This window comes from Jaculus jaculus, chromosome X (genome assembly GCF_020740685.1).
Source record: "Jaculus jaculus isolate mJacJac1 chromosome X, mJacJac1.mat.Y.cur, whole genome shotgun sequence".
In the NCBI taxonomy this organism is placed as follows: Eukaryota; Metazoa; Chordata; class Mammalia; order Rodentia; family Dipodidae; genus Jaculus; species Jaculus jaculus.
The window spans coordinates 116,382,182-116,399,527 of NC_059125.1; the positions used below are offsets into that span (position 1 = coordinate 116,382,182).

Consider the following 17,346-nt stretch of genomic DNA (forward strand, 5'->3'; position numbering starts at 1 on the left):
TTTTCTTGTTGCTGTGACAAAATGCTTGGCCAGATCACCTTAAGGAAGAGTTTATGTGCTGTATATTCTAAGATTATGGTCCATCATGGCAGGGAAGGCATGGTGACAAGAGCATGGAGCAGCCCGAGTCACACTGAGTCCATAATCAGGAAGCAGAGAGCAATGAAGAGTGGTACTCAGTTATCTGTCTTCCTTAAAAAATATTTTATTGGGCTGGATAGATGGCTTAGTGGTTAAGCGCTTGCCTGTGAAGCCTAAGGACCCCGGTTCAAGGCTCGGTTCCCCAGGTCCCACATTAGCCAGATGCACAAGGGGGCGCACGCGTCTGGAGTTCGTTTGCAGAGGCTGGAAGCCCTGGCGCGCCCATTCTCTCTCTCTCCCTCTATCTGTCTTTCTCTCTGTGTCTGTCATTCTCAAATTAAAAAAAAATCATTTATTTAAAAAATATTTTATTTATTTATTTAATAGAGAGAGAGAGAGAGACAGAGAGACAGTGGGCACACCAGGGTGTCCAGTCACTGCAAATGAACTCCAGATGCATGTACCACTTTGTGTATCTGGCTTAAGTGGGTACTGGGTAATCAACTAGCCCATCTATCACCTTTTTATTCAATCAAGGTCACCCACTCATAGAATAGTATCTCCCACATTTAGGGTAGATCTTCCCACCTCAATTAATTTAATCTACCCATGCCCAGAAATTTATTTCCACAGTGATTCTAAACCCCATCAAGTTGAACAAACATAACCACCTAATTCATTTTCCAATCCTTTTCCTTTTCATTTACACAATGGAGTTCTACTCAGCATTGTTTGGAATTGAACCCAGGACCTTGAGCATGCTAGGCAAGCACTTCACCACTGAGTTACATCCCCAGTCCAAATATTACACAAGGACTTTCTCCAAAACTATGACATATATGTATGGAAATGCCATAATGAAGTTGGGCTTGGTGGTGCATGCCTTTGATCCAAACACTTGGAAGACAGAGGTAGGACAACCACCTTGAGTTTGAGACCAGCCTGAGCTACAGGGTGACTTGAAGGGCAGTCTGGGCTAGAGTGCAAGATGCCTTTTGTTTGGCTTGTATTTGGCAGGTAGTCTCTGAGACTACTACTAGTAAAGTTAGCACAACACAGCATCTTAACCAGTTGACACCTGAGTGTCACTTACCAACAGTGTGACTAGAGATGTCTGATCACTGTGTCTAGTCTGGTTATCACCATCAGCTGCTGGGGAATCCATGCAAACCTTAGTCTAAGGGCAATCATTTTCAGGACTTGTCTGTGGGAGAGGAAGGCCACCACCCCAGGAATAATTAAGCATAGCACCTGTTTCCCATTGCTAATAGTGCATTGAAGTTCTAACATGGGTTTTAGATTTAAGTCCAGGCCTAGAAGCTTATGCATACCTAAGCAGTTTTAGTCAAAGTATGGTTTCACCCATCATTGTCTGAGCTGTGGTCTTTCCTGCAAGGGTTGCCAGCACTGTGTGAAATCCCTCTATGGGTGAAACAAATTTCCCTTCTGACTGACACCAGGCTTAAGATTTTTCTCTCTCACAGCATGACATTTTCAAGGGCATTTCAGTATATTCCATACATATTCCATTCCAGTATTCTGGTATGGCTTAGCAGTCAGGCACTTGGCCGTGAAGCCTAAGAACCTAGGTTTGATTCCTCACAACCCACGTAGCCTAGATGCATATAGTGGAGTATGTGTCTGGAGTCCATTTGCAGTGGCAGGAGGCTCTTATGCATCCATTCTCTGTCTCTCTCTCTCTCTCTCATAAATAAATAATAAATATACAGGTATGACGTTGCATTATTGACAGTCCTCCCCAAGGGGCTTTATTTGAAACATTTATTAAAGACATGCAGATAGGACACACAAAGTGACACATGCATCTGAAGTTCATTTGCAATGGAAAGGGGCCCTGGTGTGCCATACTTTCTCTCTCCCTTTCTTTCTGTCTCTCTTTCCTGTCTCTCTCTCTCCAAATAAATAGACAAATAAAACATTTTAAAAGAAAAAGACATACAGACACTATTGTTCCACACCAAGAGTTACTCCATCCCTGTCACTGTCAAGAAACAGTTTTGAACCCTTTTTGCCCCAACAGTGTTAGTACACATCAAGAAAGTTATTACTTTTTTTAAATTTTCATTTATTTATTTGAGAGCAACAGACAGAGAAATCGGCAGAGAGAGAATGGGCACACCAGAGCCTCCAGCCACTGCAAACGAACTCCAGATGCGTGCGCCCTCTTGCATGAGGGTCACATGGTGAGGATGTATCAAAGAAACAAGAACATAAGAGTGGCATGTATGTTATGGGGGTAACACTCTGCTCTCAGATTGAATTTGAGGCTCACTCCACAGGAAGGAATTCATGTCTGATACTGAAAGCCTACTCAAATGTGTATGGCTGGAAAGGTCATAAGCTCCTTTCAGCCTGAAAAGTACCGTTTTTTGTAGGGCAGATCTACTAGCAACATTTGTTTTTAGTTTTCACTAATTCAGAAATATCTTAATTTCTGTCATTTTTTTTTTCATGGTTACAAAGTGTTTTCAGTTTATTTGCTTTATAGAGTGAGCACAAAAATAAAACCAGAGCGTAGATTTTTTTTTTTTTTTTTTAAGATTCAGGCTTTAAAATGTCATCCCCACCCCTGTGTGTTTATGGTAAAGAAGACACGTTACCAACTTTCTCTCACCTAGTGAAGCTGTGTTATTGTTTAGGCCAGTGATATCTTTCCTTTCTGCATATTAAAAGTCACTACTTATCCTCGCACATACCATGTAGAGTTTTTTCTTTTCCCTTCTTCTTGTCATATACACTTCCTCTTTCCCTTCCTTCCTTTCTTCCTTCCTTCTTTCTTTTTTTTTTTTTTTTTTTTTTTTTGCTTGGTCAATAAGTTTATTGTCTTTATGAAAAAAATCTTCATAGAAAATTCCTTTAGCTCTCAGCAGCCCGTTCCTGAGCTCTGAGGAAGCTTGCCTTCTTTTGAGCCACCCGATCTTTCTTCTGGGCAAAGGACATTTTGGGACGATTCCACCTCTTCTTCTTAACTTCTCTCTTGGGCTTCTTCTCATAGACTGGATTCTCCTTTCTTATACATCTCCTCCATCATGTCTGGAGTGACGCTGTTCTTTATGTACTGAGAGAACTGTTTCTTGTACACATCTTCATCTTCTTCCATCAGGTAACGCATGTAATCTGCAACATTCTGACCCATGATGTGCTTGCGGTGTACTTCTGCATTGAACTCCTTACTCTCAGAATCCTAACCCGAGAAGCATTTGGTACTGTGAGGGATAGACAAGCCTCCATCCACAGCTCCCTTTAGGGCCCCAAAAACTTTATTGCCAGTTGTAGTTCTAGCAAGGCCTGCATCCAAATAGCACGTGAAGGCACCAGGCTGACCATCAATGCTCTCCACATTGTATTCATCTCCAGTCACCTCCACTTGGCCTTCACAGATCTTGTCCATGCCAAACCTATTGAGAAGCCTGCGGGCCAGCAGCAGGCCGGTACAATAAGCCGCAGCATAATTTGTTAGGCCAACTTTCACACTGTATTTTGGCAGTTCGTGTGCATATGCTGCGCAGACTATCATATCCCCTTCTATACGGGCATAAGCAATCTGACAAATGATATCTCTGTTAGTTACACGAACAATCATCCTGTATTTGGGTGTGTTGTACTTATTTTTGTCTTGGATCACCAAGCGTTTGCGAGCATAGTAGTCAGTTTTACCCTCTCGTCGCCTTCTAAATTTCACTTGGTACCTGTTAAAGTAGGCCTTATTCTTGACAACTTTAACAAACCCCATCCTGTGAAATAGAGACCCGCACAGGCTCCGCACAGACTTGCTGGCCGAGCAGCGCTACAGGGGGGGAATGCCTTCTTTTTTTTTTTCTTTTCAGTATTAGGCTGAGCCCAGGATCTCTAATATACTAGGCAAGCACTTATCACACCCCTAGCTCATTTAGCAGTTATTTCACCATAATGAATTAAAATCATTTTGGCTAGGAGCATTGAAATCACTGGCTCTAACCCAGAGAGTTACAAAGCAAACTTGACAGAATCTTTCCTCTCTTCTTTTTTCCTTCCTTCCTTCCTTTCTTCTTTCTTCCTTTCTTTCACATGAGTTCATGTGTTCTGCATGTGCGTGTGTGTTGCATGTGAATGTCTGTGTGTGTGTGTTGCATATGTATGTGTGTATGCATATGTGTGTTGAGGCAAGACAACTTCAGGTATTGTTTCTCAACAAGCAGTCCACTTTTGTGAGAAGTGTCTCTCACTGGCCTGGAACTCACCCTATTAGGCTAGGCTACATGGCCAGCAAGCTGCAGAGATCTACCTGACTCTATCTCCCAAGTGCTGGGATGACAGGCATTTGTTTCCATGCCTAGTTTTTAAAAAAAAAATGTGTGTTCTGGGAATCAAACTCATGTCCTCATGCTTACAAGGCAAGCACTTTACTGACTGAGCCATATCCCAGCCCTTGATAATCTTTCTAATAATGAAACATAAAGCCATCTGTCATTTTTTTTTTAGTTTGAGACAGGGTCTTGCTTTAGTCTAGGCCTGGAACTCATGATCTTCCTGCCTCAGCCCCACCTTGTGCTAAGAGTACGATCATCCATTTTTAAAGAATGTTCTTGGGCTGAAGGTATGGCTTAGCTGTTAAGGTGCCTGCCTGCAAACCTAAAGGACCCAAGTTCCATTCCCCAGGACTCACAAAAGCCAGATGTACAAAGTGGCCCATGGTTCAGGAGTTCATTTGCAGTGGCTAAAGGACCTAGTGAGCCCATTCTCTCTCTATCTATTTGCCTCTTTCTCTCTCTGCCTCTTTCTTTCTCAAATATAAATAAAAATATAGGGCTGGAGAGATGGCTTAGTGGTTAAGCGCTTGCCTGTGAAGCCTAAGGACCCTGGTTCGAGGCTTGGTTCTCCAGGTCCCACGTTAGCCAGATGCACAACGTCTGGAGTTTGTTTGCAGAGGCTGGAGGCCCTGGCACGCCCGTTCTCTCTCTCCCTCTATCTGTCTTTCTCTCTGTGTCTGTCGCTCTCAAATAAATAAATAAATAATTTTTAAAAAATAGAATATTATAAAAGAATATTCTTGCTGGGCTGGGGAATGGCTCAGCGATTAAAGGTGCTTGCTTGCAAAGCCTGTCATCTCAGGTTCAATTCCCCAGCCTCCCATGTAAAGCTGGATGGACATTTGTTTGCAGTAGCAAAAGACCCTGGCACACCCATACACACACACACACACACACATAAATATGTTTTTCTAAATATGCAATTCTGTTATTTTGTTAATATATGGCCCAAGGTAGCCTTGAACTATTTTGGCCTCCAAGTAACTGGGATTATAGGTGTGTGCCACATGGCTCATAAATTTAGCACTTTTAGTGGATTTGATCAATCATTTAAATGATTTAAACATGAATCTTCAAGGTGAAAAGAAATTTGTCAATCGTGTCTTAATTCATAACAGCAATCCAAATGAAACTGAAATTATGGCAAGCTCAAATTAAAGCAAACAATTTATGTATTTCAATACTTGGGCTAAACATGGTCTTGTAAACAACAAAAAATATAGCCTTGTTTTTTGCTTTCATACAAGAATTTAAAGTCAGATAACCAACTTGAGAACTCACTAAGAATTGCAACTACTTCCATTAAGCCATTAGCTTCTGAAATATAATATCAAATATCCCACTGATTTTACATTGCCCTCTTTTCTTTTAAATTTATGAAAATATTTTTATAAAAAATCAATAAAGGCTAAATCAGTCGGTAGATTGCCTGCCTAGCATGCACGAAGCTCTGGATGTGAGTGATCTCCAGCACCAAATAAACCAAGTACCATGGTGCATGCCTGTAATTGCAGCACTCAGGAGGTGGTGGTAGGAGACTCAAAAGTTCATTGTTGGGCTGGAGAGATGGCTTAGCGGCTAGGGTGCTGGCCTGCAAAGCATAAGGACCCATATAAAACCCTCCAGATCCTACATAAGCCAGACACACAAAGGCGAGGCAAGCACAAGTTCGCACATGCCCACTAGGTGGTGCAAGCACCTGGCATTCCATTTTAGTGGCTGAGGCCTTGTTGGGCCAGTTCTCTCTCTCTTTCTCCCTCTGTCTCTCTCTCACACACAAATAAAAATTTAAAAATGAAAAATAAAATAAAATAAATTTTAAAAGTTTGGTGTCATCCATGGCTACATAAAGAGTTCAAGTTCAGCCTAGACAACTTGACACACTACTTCAAAAAGAAAAAACAACAATGAAGTTTTATTGCTCAGATATGTTAATTTTCTTAATTATCACAAACTTGGAACCTACTTGACAGTTTTAAAAGAATCTCCAAAATGGTGCCACATAATTCTATTTATTATGTAAACATTGTTATGCCTACCTATAGTAGTGGATATCACAAAAATTATAAAAAGAACATTTTGCTTTGCTCATCACTTTTATTAGTAAAGCTGTATTTACTTTGTATTGTCTTGTGTATTTAATATGTGGCCCAAGACAATTCTTTTTTTGTCTAGTGTGGTCCAGAGAGGCCAAAAGATTGTATCTTCCTGTTTAAAATCATGTATTATGGTAATTTTGGAAATTAAATTTTTCTTTTTTTTTAATTTATTTATTTATTTATTTATTTGAGAGTGACAGACACAGTGAGAAAGACAGATAGAGGAAGAGAGAATGGGCGCGCCAGGGCTTCCAGCCTCTGCAAATGAACTCCAGATGCGTGTGCCCCCTTGTGCATCTGGCTAACGTGGGACCTGGGGAACCGAGCCTCGAACCGGGGTCCTTAGGCTTCACAGGCAAGCACTTAACCGCTAAGCCATCTCTCCAGCCCCGGAAATTAAATTTTTAAGCCTGGGATAATTTTTAGTTGCTATTGTGTGTTTTGGTACTATGCCTGTTTGCTTACTTAATGGCTTTATTGAGTCTGTCAAGCTCATATCCATCACCTTGTCCACTTAAGTCATTGTTTTGCTTGTTGGTCAAGTGATGATAAGAAGGAGATTTCCAGGAGTACTGGAACCAATCTCCTCCTTTTGTGGGGGTCTCTATGTTCATTGAGACACATTCAACATTCAGGTACACAATTTGAAACCCTGTCTTACTCTTCATAGCCTGCTTATATAGAGCCTCATATTCACCTTGAGGCAGAGCTTTGAATCTTCCCAGTCATTCAAGAGCATACCCAGCTCTTCCTGTATTTGGTTTTTCAGGTTTTTAACAGAAGATACATTTCATTCCCAAGCTTTTTATTTTTAAACTTTTTTGTCATCTTATATTTTTTTGCTTCAACATCAAGATGGCCTAACTTTTCAATAATTGCAGCTATTTTCAACCTAGTACAAAAAAAAGGCAAGATGAGTCAGGTCAAATAAATAAAAACTCTTTAATGGAGTTATCAAGAAAATAAGCATATAGGTCAATTGATGGCAGTTATATAGGCATAGGGCTTGGTAGAGCTGCAACTTTATTCTGCCTTCTCTAGTAGTGGTTAGGCTCTTGATTTTCCTCATTATTTGAGAACGTCAGTTTTCTAGTATATTCTAAAGCTTGATATAGTGGCATGGTCATATATCAAGTTTCCACAAAATTTATTGTCCTTACCAAAAAAAAAAAAAAAATGACTCTGACAAGCTGGGTGTGGTGGAAAATACCTTTAATCCCAGCACTCGGGAGGCAAAGGTAGGAGGATCACCATGAGTTCGAGGCCACCTTGAGACTACTAGAGAATTCCAGGTCAGCCTGAACTACAGTGAGACCCTGCCTTGGAAAACCAAAAGTAAAAAAGCAGGGGGGGGGGGAAATGACTGACAATTTTTACCACTATTTCTGATATCACTTTGATATAATTTTGAATAGTTTGTATTATATATATTTGTAGTATACTTAGGTATAAATATCTTCTGATGACCTTTGTATTAAAATCTGACACTTGGGTGGAAGCAATCTAGTATAGAGATAAAAAATATCATCAGTCATGGTGGCACACACCTTTAATTCCAGCACTTGGGAAGCAGAGGTAGGAGGATCACTGTGAGTTCAAGGTCAGCCCAGGACTACAAAGTGAATTCCAGGTCAACCTGGGCTACAGTGAAACCCTACCTTAAATAAACAAAAGAAGTGGGGACTGGAGAGATGGCTCAATAGTTAAGACATTTGCCTGCAAAACCTAAGGACTCATGTTTGATTCCCCAGTATCCATGTACAGCCAGATGCACAGGTGGCACTTGTGTCTGGGTTTGTTTGCAGGTTCTAGCCTTGTTTTCTCATAAATATAGAGATAAAATATATTTTCCAATGTGTACAATGGCAGAATAATTTAAAATCTTGCAATGGATTGGTTCACTCAGGAAGAATTTGTAGGATCTGGAGAACAGAAGTTATAGGTCAGACTATATTAAGAAATAGCAATATTTAAGAGTAATTCTGAGCTGGATGTGGTGGCACACGCCTTTAATCCCAGCACTCTGGAGACAGAGGTAGGAGAATGGCTATGAGTTCGAGGCCAGCCTGGGAGTACAGAGTGTGTTCCAGATCAGTCTGCCCTACAGTGATACCCTTCCTCAGAAAACAAAAAAAAAAAAAAGTAATTTTGAGAAAGAGAAGGCACAAGCACAAAGGTAAGAATAACTAGAAAAACTGGGGTTTTAAAATTAATTTGTTATTAATAGTGGCCTATGATTTCAATACCAATATAGTTCCCACATTTCTTTCTGCTGATATGGAATCTGCAACGTGTCTACTTAGTGTAGTATTTGCTCCATTATTCTTTCCAGGACAGAGATTTCAAGCCACTTATCAACTTTATTAGCCAAAACTGTCTGTTTCACTTATTTTTTTCAACTATTGCTCAAATTTTCTCTCTTCTATGAAGCTTTATATAAAAATTAAACCAGAATCTATATAGATCCTTGATTCTGACTCCTTGAAGTTCTTTTTATTAATCTTAATACCACTATATTTGTATCTGTAGCTGTCTAATCTATGTTTTGAATATAATCCATCCCCAATTGAGGAGTTGTCAATATAATAGTGCATAAGGCATTTATTTGTATTATTTTCATAACTGTATATAACTCTACAATTATATTCATAAAAATTTAGTTCAAAATATATGGTAAGATAAAAAAGAGACCTCTTAGGCTGGACAATGGCTTAGCAGTTAAGGTTCAATTCCTCAGTACCTGTGTAAGCCAGATGCACAGGGTGACACAAGCATCTGGAGTTGATTTGCAATGGCTAGAGGTCCTGGCATGCCCATTCTCAATCTTTCTCTCTCTCTCTCTCTCTCTCTCTCTCTCTTTCTTCTCTCTCTTCCCCACTCTCTAAAATAAATAAATTAATTAAATACTTTAAAAAATGAAAAGAGACCCTCTGCAAAAGAAAGAGACCAAAAAATTAAAATAAAAAGAGAAAAAAGAAAGAGACTGTCAGTAGACTTTCAGTAGAAACAATGAAAGTCTGTTAACTTGGATTTTTTGCACAGGAAAAACTACTGTGCATGCACAATAATTAAATATAGGTATTTTCATATAAACAAACACAGGGCATTTTATGGAAACTTGTAAAGGGTATACTTCAAGAAAATTAATTGGTTTCAGTCACCAAAAAAATGTAGAAAGTACCATAGAATATGTGGATAAAACCAAACGAACAAACTTCGTGACAGAAGAAACTGGGAAAATGGATGGAACCAAAATGGAGATATTTATGATGGTATACAGAAAAAAAATGCAATGAAAATAGTTGACAATAATTGCATGAGACTTAAAGGCTTTGCAAATTTATTGGATACAAAACTGTGCTTTTATTTTCACTAAATAAATTTCACAAATAAGAAGGTGGGGTAAGCACCAAGAATGGAATACAAACAAAAACGAATGAACTTAGCAATATTTCAAATAAATAACATAACCACTTTGGTAAGTTGTGTGTAGAAAGAGAAATAACCCCAGAAGTGTAACTGATACAATATTTAACTAAATATTATTGAGTTAACAGCAAATAAGTTCTAAGAAAATTTCATCTTCTACTTAGAAGGCATGTTTTTATGTGGAGGTACAGTTTAATGATTCTGAAGCTGAATGATGCATACTTGGGGATAATGGTGTCAGTTACAAAATGGAAATGAGAAGGGTTAGAAGGCAGTCTGTGGTTTTGGATCTGAATCACCTTGGTCAATGTGAACTCATGGTTGTTGACATATATTATTTGCATATTTTCTGACTCTTTCAACTGAAAAATTCTAATATTAGTAATGCCCTAATAGCAATGAGCAAATCTAATGTTCATATTTTGTTTTCTAAAAGACAATTTGGATAAATGGCTTATAGCACCAAAAATGAGATCATGAAACATGATGGGTACATGTCACAAGGACAGAGAAGGCAGCTTAATATGACATTCACTGGAAAAATACATTATACTTTGATGAATAAAATAGATGATAAGAAGAAGTTATAATCCACATGCAAAAAGTTCATAAATACATGCTGAAATACATAGATATAAAACAATTTTACATGGAAAAGTACCAGTTAACAAAATTAAGAGGAATAATGGACTTAGAAAATCATCATTGGGCAACAATCATACTTGTTTTGGGCAATAATCATAAACATATGTTAAAACAAGTAGGTGAATTATGAGGTAAAGAGTATCCACATAGCCTCAAAGTATCCATAGATATGTATGTATTCATTACAATATAATAATTATATTACAAAATTATAATGTGTATATTAATTGCAATTTATTATGCAACTTTCCAGTGAAGGAAATGAGTCCCCTGCCAGGGACCTGTTTAAGCAAGTATCTAAAGTTAAAATTATGAGAAGGACAAGGCAGTATCCTGTGCCTCCAAGATGTACACTCTAAAAAAATATTATCAGTCCTATGACATTCTGGCCCAAAAATGCATAACCTAAGTCTGATAGTGAGAAATCATCAGAAAAAAAGAAATTGAGAAACATTCTAAAAGTAAATAGCCTCTAATTGCTTAAAAAATCATATCCAAACAGAGGTTGATGAACTATGAGAAATTTAAAGGAATACTAAATAGTAACAATAATTAAATAGTGTGCACAGTAGTAGATGGGACCCTTGACCTGATTTTTTCTTTTGTCACAAATGCCCCTAGTTTAGCAACTAATGAAACTTAAATTTTAAAAATATAGAGATAATGGTAGTATTATTGTATTAACATTAATTCTTGATTTTAATCACCGTTCTGAAATTATATGAGAATGGCTTTATTTGAAAAAAAAAAAAAAAAAACCAGGTAATACCACAACCTGAAAAAAACCTAACATAAAAATTTGGTTAGTAGATTAAAGTTATATCTTAGACCCTTTGCTTTGTAGTTTTTGACATTGTGAAGTGAGGTGCAGTCTTTTGAGCCCCAAAGTCTCTTATTTGTGCAATTTGCAAGATTTGTGGGGCAATCTTTCTAAGGATTTCCATCTAACATCATTCCTTTATTTTTGTTTGTGTATTTTTGTTTTTGTTTTTTGTTTTTTGAGGTAGGGTCTCACTCTAGCCCAGGCTGACCTGGAATTCACTCTGTAGTCTCAGGGTGGCCTAGAACACAGGCCAGTCCTCCTACCTCTGCCTCCCAAGTGCTGGGATTAAAGGTGTGAGCCACCACACCCGGTTCACATCATTCCTTTTCTGAATGTAGGTGCTAAGGACCACAGAATTTGTCTTTGGTGGTCAACTTTACCAGTATAAGACTTATCAATTATATTATTTGATTACTTTTTTGGATGAGACATAAATTTAAAATCCGTTAGTTTAGCATTTATTGAGTGACCTATTATGTGCTAGGTAGTAGTGACATAAAAGTAAAAAGCATTCCACCTTAGGTAAATTCATCACCTAGTGGAAAATACAAACTTGTAAATATATCATATTATAATTTGACAAATTCTGTAGCAAATATAAAACAAAGGACTGCAGAGCATAGAGGCCCAAAGTGACTAATTGTGCCTTCTGGTGTCTTATGGAGACTGAAACTGATATTGTTGGAAATTCAGAAGCAAATTTGGAAGTGTAAGTTAGAGATCAAAGAGTATTCCAGGTTGAAGGAATGGCACAGTCATGAAACTCCCTGTTACGTGAAAAGAATGCTAAGACATTCAAAGTAGTTGCAAAGCAGTATTTATGGGAGAGTGACAGAAGAAACTGGGAAAATGGATGGAACCAAAATGGAAAAGTTTTCTCTCCTCACAGCCTTTCTAAAAACACCTGCAAATTCAGATTGGAAACACAAATCAGTGGTACAATGCTTGCCTAGCATTTTGGAATACCTGAGTTCCAACCTCACCATTGCACAACAAAGCCAAAAACATCTATATTTCAAATTTAATTTTCATCTATTTAATTCAAAATACAAAAGCAAACATGCATTAAAATATTGGGGTTGCTTTCTGCTGGGCACCTTAATTATGTAGCCATGGAATAAAACAGTAGTTGTAGTTCTATGTTCTCCCTTGACAAGGGTGTATCAGTGAGATTTATTAAATTTGTTGCTTTATGGTGTAGCTGTTATGGAAAACAGTGTGAAGGGTTCTCAAAAAGGTAAAAATTGAATTACCATATGACCCAGCTGTAACCTATCTTTGGAATATACTCAAATGACTTGATATCCTACATAGAGATATTTACACATCCATATTCATTGCTACTTTACTCACAGTAGCTAAGATTTCAAGCTAGTTGTTTATCAACTGATAACTGGATATACAAATGTAGTACACACTGGATATGATGGAGAATGGAGTTTCAAAGGGGAAAGTGGGGGGAGGGGAAGGTATTACCATGGCATATTGTTTACAATCATGGAAGTTGTTAATTTAAAAAAAAACAGTGTTTAAAAATAAAAAAGTTGAAAGATTTGCCAAAAAAGTAGTCCATATACACAATGGAATATTACTCAGCTATAAAAAAATACCAAGTTATGAAATTTGTGGGAAAATGGATGGATTTGGTAACAGTATGCTAAGTGAGATAACCTAGACCCAGAAAAATAAAAATTGCATGTTTTCTGTCATGTGGATCTTAACTTTTAATGTTTGTATATGTGTAAATAAGGGTCTGAGAATATTAAAGCCTGTGGTTGGAGATAGAAGAATGAGAGGTGATGGGAAGGGAGGGAGAGGAAAACAAGGAACCATTCAATGTGAAAATGGAAAGAGGATATAGGGGGAAGGGGCAAAAGGAAAGGGAAATGGGAAAGAGATGGAAAGGGGAACAATTTTTTTTTTTTTTTTTTTTTTTTTGCCGGGTGTGGTGATGCACACCTTTAATTCCAGTACTTGAGAGACAAAGGTAGGAGGATCACTGTGAGTTTGCGGCCAACCTGGGTCTACAGAGTAAGTTCTAGATGAGCCTGGGCCAGAGTGAGACCCTGTCTCAAAAAAAAAAATTTTTTTAAAACACCACAGTGAGCTGGGCATGGCACACCTTTAATCCCAGAATTCAGGAGGCAGAAATAAGGAGGCTCATTATGAGTTCAAGTCCACTCTGAGACTGCAGGTCAGCCTGGGTTAGAGTGAAACCCTACCTTGAAAAACCAATAAATAAATAAATAAATAAAAATTTGAAGCTGGGTGTGGTAGCTCATGCTTTAATCCCAGCTCTTGGGAGGCAAAGGTAGGAGAATCGCTGAGGGTTCAAGGCCCCCTGAGACTACAGAGTGAATTCCAGGTCAGCCTGAGCTAGAGTGAAACCCTGCCTTGAAAAAACAAATAAACCAAAAAAGGCCGGGGGGTGGAACTGGAGATATAGCTCAATAGTTAAGGTGTTTACTTGCAAAGCCTAAGGTCCTGAGCTTGATACCCTAGTACACATGTAAAGTCAGGTGCACAAAGAGGTGCATGCATCTGGAGTTTGTGTAATGGCTACAGGTCCTGGCTCACCCATTCTGTATCTGTCTCTCCTCTTTCTGTCTCTCTGCATGTAAATAAATAAATAAATATTTTTTAAAAATCTTAGGGAATAGGCTAGAGAGATGACTTAGCGGTTAAAGGCATTTACTTGCAAATCCTGGCAGGCCGGGTTCAATTCCCCAGTACCCACATAAAACCAAATTCAGAAAGGGACCCACACATCTAGACTTCATTTACAGTGGCAGGAATCCGTGGTGCATACCTTCTTTCTCTCGATCTCTCTCTCACACACAAATACATAAATATAAAATCTTGAGGAAAATGTTTCTTACATTCAATTAAATGTAAACTACTATTGATAGTATTGTTATTTTCATCCATCCTTTTACAATGTACATAACATATATGCTGTAACCTCACCTAGTGTTGCAGCTCCTTCTTGTTACTGGACAAAACACCCAACGAAAAGCAGTTGATGGGAGGAATTTTTTTGTGATTTACAGTCTTAAGTAGAACCTCCATGGTAACAGGGGAAAGCATAGCATGAGGCTGGGTATCACTTCTGCCACAGCAGGTGGAAAACAGCAGCAAGACAGTCAGCTGATTAACACTGAAAAGCTAGGAGCTATTAACCTCAAGGGCCACTTCCAGCAACACACCTCTTCTAGCAAGGCTCCACTTCCAAAATTGCCACCATCTGGGATCAAGCATTCAGAACATATAAGTTGAACACCTGATTCAAACCATCACTCCTAGATCCTCAATGCATATAGTTGCCATGCATTATGCTCCTTTAGCATAATTTATCACTGTAGCTAAATTTCACTAAATGGCTTCAAAGAAGTTTAAAATACATATGTAGAGATGATAGAATATATCTAAAACTTAATTTCAAATGTTTCAGAGGCATAAACTAAATGTGGTGTTACTATTTGGGTGTTATGTATGCTAAAGATATAAAATGCATGCATGTAATTTCTCTGGCTTGTAACTCCCAATATCAGAAATTAGTTACAACCCACATTGACCTGTTGATCAGAAAGGCCTACAAGGTCCCCAAAACAAGACAGGCTTCTGTCAAAACACTTGATTACCTGCATGAGATAAAAGGTAAGACCTTATTGCTGAAGGCACCACATGCTGCTGACACAGAGCATTGAGAGGTCTGGCTGCAATCTGAAAGGAAGCCAGTTCCAAGATGGTTAGCCAGTATAGTGCTGAAAAGAGCTACAGGAGCTGCTGGGTATAAATAGGCAACAATGCCATGAGCAAGGGGGCACAGCTACATGAAAACAACCAGCCTGACAAGATGTACACACCTGTGCAATGATGGTACCCAGCCTAGGAGGGTAACCAATGGCTTTCATATTTGCTAAGAGCTCTTCTCAGTGGAAAGGAGCCCATAGCTAGAACTGAGAACTGAGTCAGACTTCTATAAAGACCAAGATTATGGTCTCCAACAAGAAGCTCCCACTAGTTTGTGGTGAAAAGAGAGACTACACCCATTAAAATCTCTTTAAATTAACAATGCTTATCCCCTTTAACCTATGCTGATCTCACTCTCCATTAGAGAATCTGTTTTCCTTTCAGAAGGCAATGAGAATTGAGGACAACCAAAATATATCAACAAGACCAGAATAGATAGTTGACTCCCTGGCAGGCGAAGAACCACCCTTCACACATCAGCTAGGGCCCAGGTGAAACCACAGAGGAATTGGCAAGATGAGCAAGAGTGCTACTGCCATGGCCAGCCTGACAACCTGCACCAGGGTGAAGGAGACAGATACCGAGGATCCTCAGCATGTACCAAAGCAGAAATCCAGAAGCTGCTGAGAGCACAACACTTAAGTAGACTTAAAGCACACCCACCATGGCTCAGGGAATTTTGCAGAAAAGAGGGCTACTGGAAAGATTGTAAGAGCCACAAGGTGGGAGGGAATATCCAGAGGCACCCCCCCCCAAGTGACTGACTGCAACTCTCACAACTCTTAACTCACTCTTAACCCCATGGTCAATATAAGCAATCCCACTGAGGAGGCTCCTCAGTGGAATGGGGACAGGAAGGAGGGAAATGATGGTACCAACATATGTCCATACAGTTTCTACTTACTAAAAAAGAGAGAGATCCTGTACCAAAAAAGTAGAAATTTATAGCATGTGGTTTTTGTAATAGGCTTCTTCCATTTATTTTCAAAATGCAAACATGTTTATTTCACCACATGTCTGGAAATTCAAAGTCCAAGATCAAGGTGTTTACAGGATTGGTTTTAGGTGAGGCCTCTTTCATGGGCAACCAAGGCTTCCAGCCATTGCAGATGAACTCTAGAGCATGTGACACATTTTGCATCTGTCTTTACATGGGTATTGGGGAATTAAACCTGGCTTTTCTGGCAAGCACCTTAACTGCTAAGCCCTATTTTCAAACCTTGTCTTTTAATCCATTCTTAAAACCTATCCCTTTTGGATGACCTATTTAATATATTCATACTCAATGTCATTGATATTGAGATAGAATCTCTGTATTGTACCCAAGCTGGCCAGAAACCCTTGATCTTTGTGTCTCTGCCTTCCAAGTGGCAGGATTCATACCCAGTTTCTGTATCATTATTAATGGACCTGGATATATATCTGCTGTTTTCTTTTTGTTTTCAATATATATCCTGGCTTTTTTGTTCCTACATTGTTCCTTTAGTATTTTCTCTTGCTTTTTTAAATAAGTTATGGACATACTCAGTATATAAAAAGCACATGTTAGCTGGGCATGGTGGCACACGACTTTAATCCCAGCACTCGGGAGGCAGAGCTAGGAGGATCGCTGTGAGTTCGAGGCCACCCTGAGACTCCATAGTGAATTCCAGGTCAGCCTGGACTAGAGTGAAACCCTACCTCAAAAAGAACCAAAAAAAAGCACTTGTTACTACCATCTTTTCCCTCGTCCCTGCCCCGCCCCTCCAAAGGGACCTTCCTCATTGGAGATGCTGGTCACCCCATGGGGATTGTGGGTTGCGCACTATGGTTGCAGCCATTCCTTATGGGGAAGAGGCAATGGTTCTGTGCATACTGTCGCATCTTATGGCTCTAAACATCTTTCTGGCCCCTCTTCCATGAATTAACCTGAGCCATGTTGGGTTTGTTTTAGGTCTACTTCAGTGATAGGCTCTTAGGAGTCTCTGTATCTCTGAAGCTCTGATTTGGTAGGAATTGAGTGTCTTCAGTGTCTATCTCCTTCACCATTGCGCTGATATCAGGTTCACCAAGAAAGCAGCACTCTTGCTTGCTTTCCCAGTTCCTTTATGGTTTCAGCTAGGGCCCTGATGAAGTGTGATGGGTCATTTCACTCCTAAGGTCCCACTTCTGGATGAAAAAGAGTAGATTCTCCAACGGAGAGTGAAGTCAGTACTCATTAAATGGG

The 17,346-nt window shown here is 39.1% G+C and overlaps 1 pseudogene; it reads right to left on the reverse strand.

Annotated features, from left to right (window-relative positions):
• Nucleotides 1-2,868: 2,868 nt before the first annotated feature.
• Nucleotides 2,869-3,852, reverse strand: LOC101605494 (annotated as a pseudogene).
• Nucleotides 3,853-17,346: the final 13,494 nt, after the last annotated feature.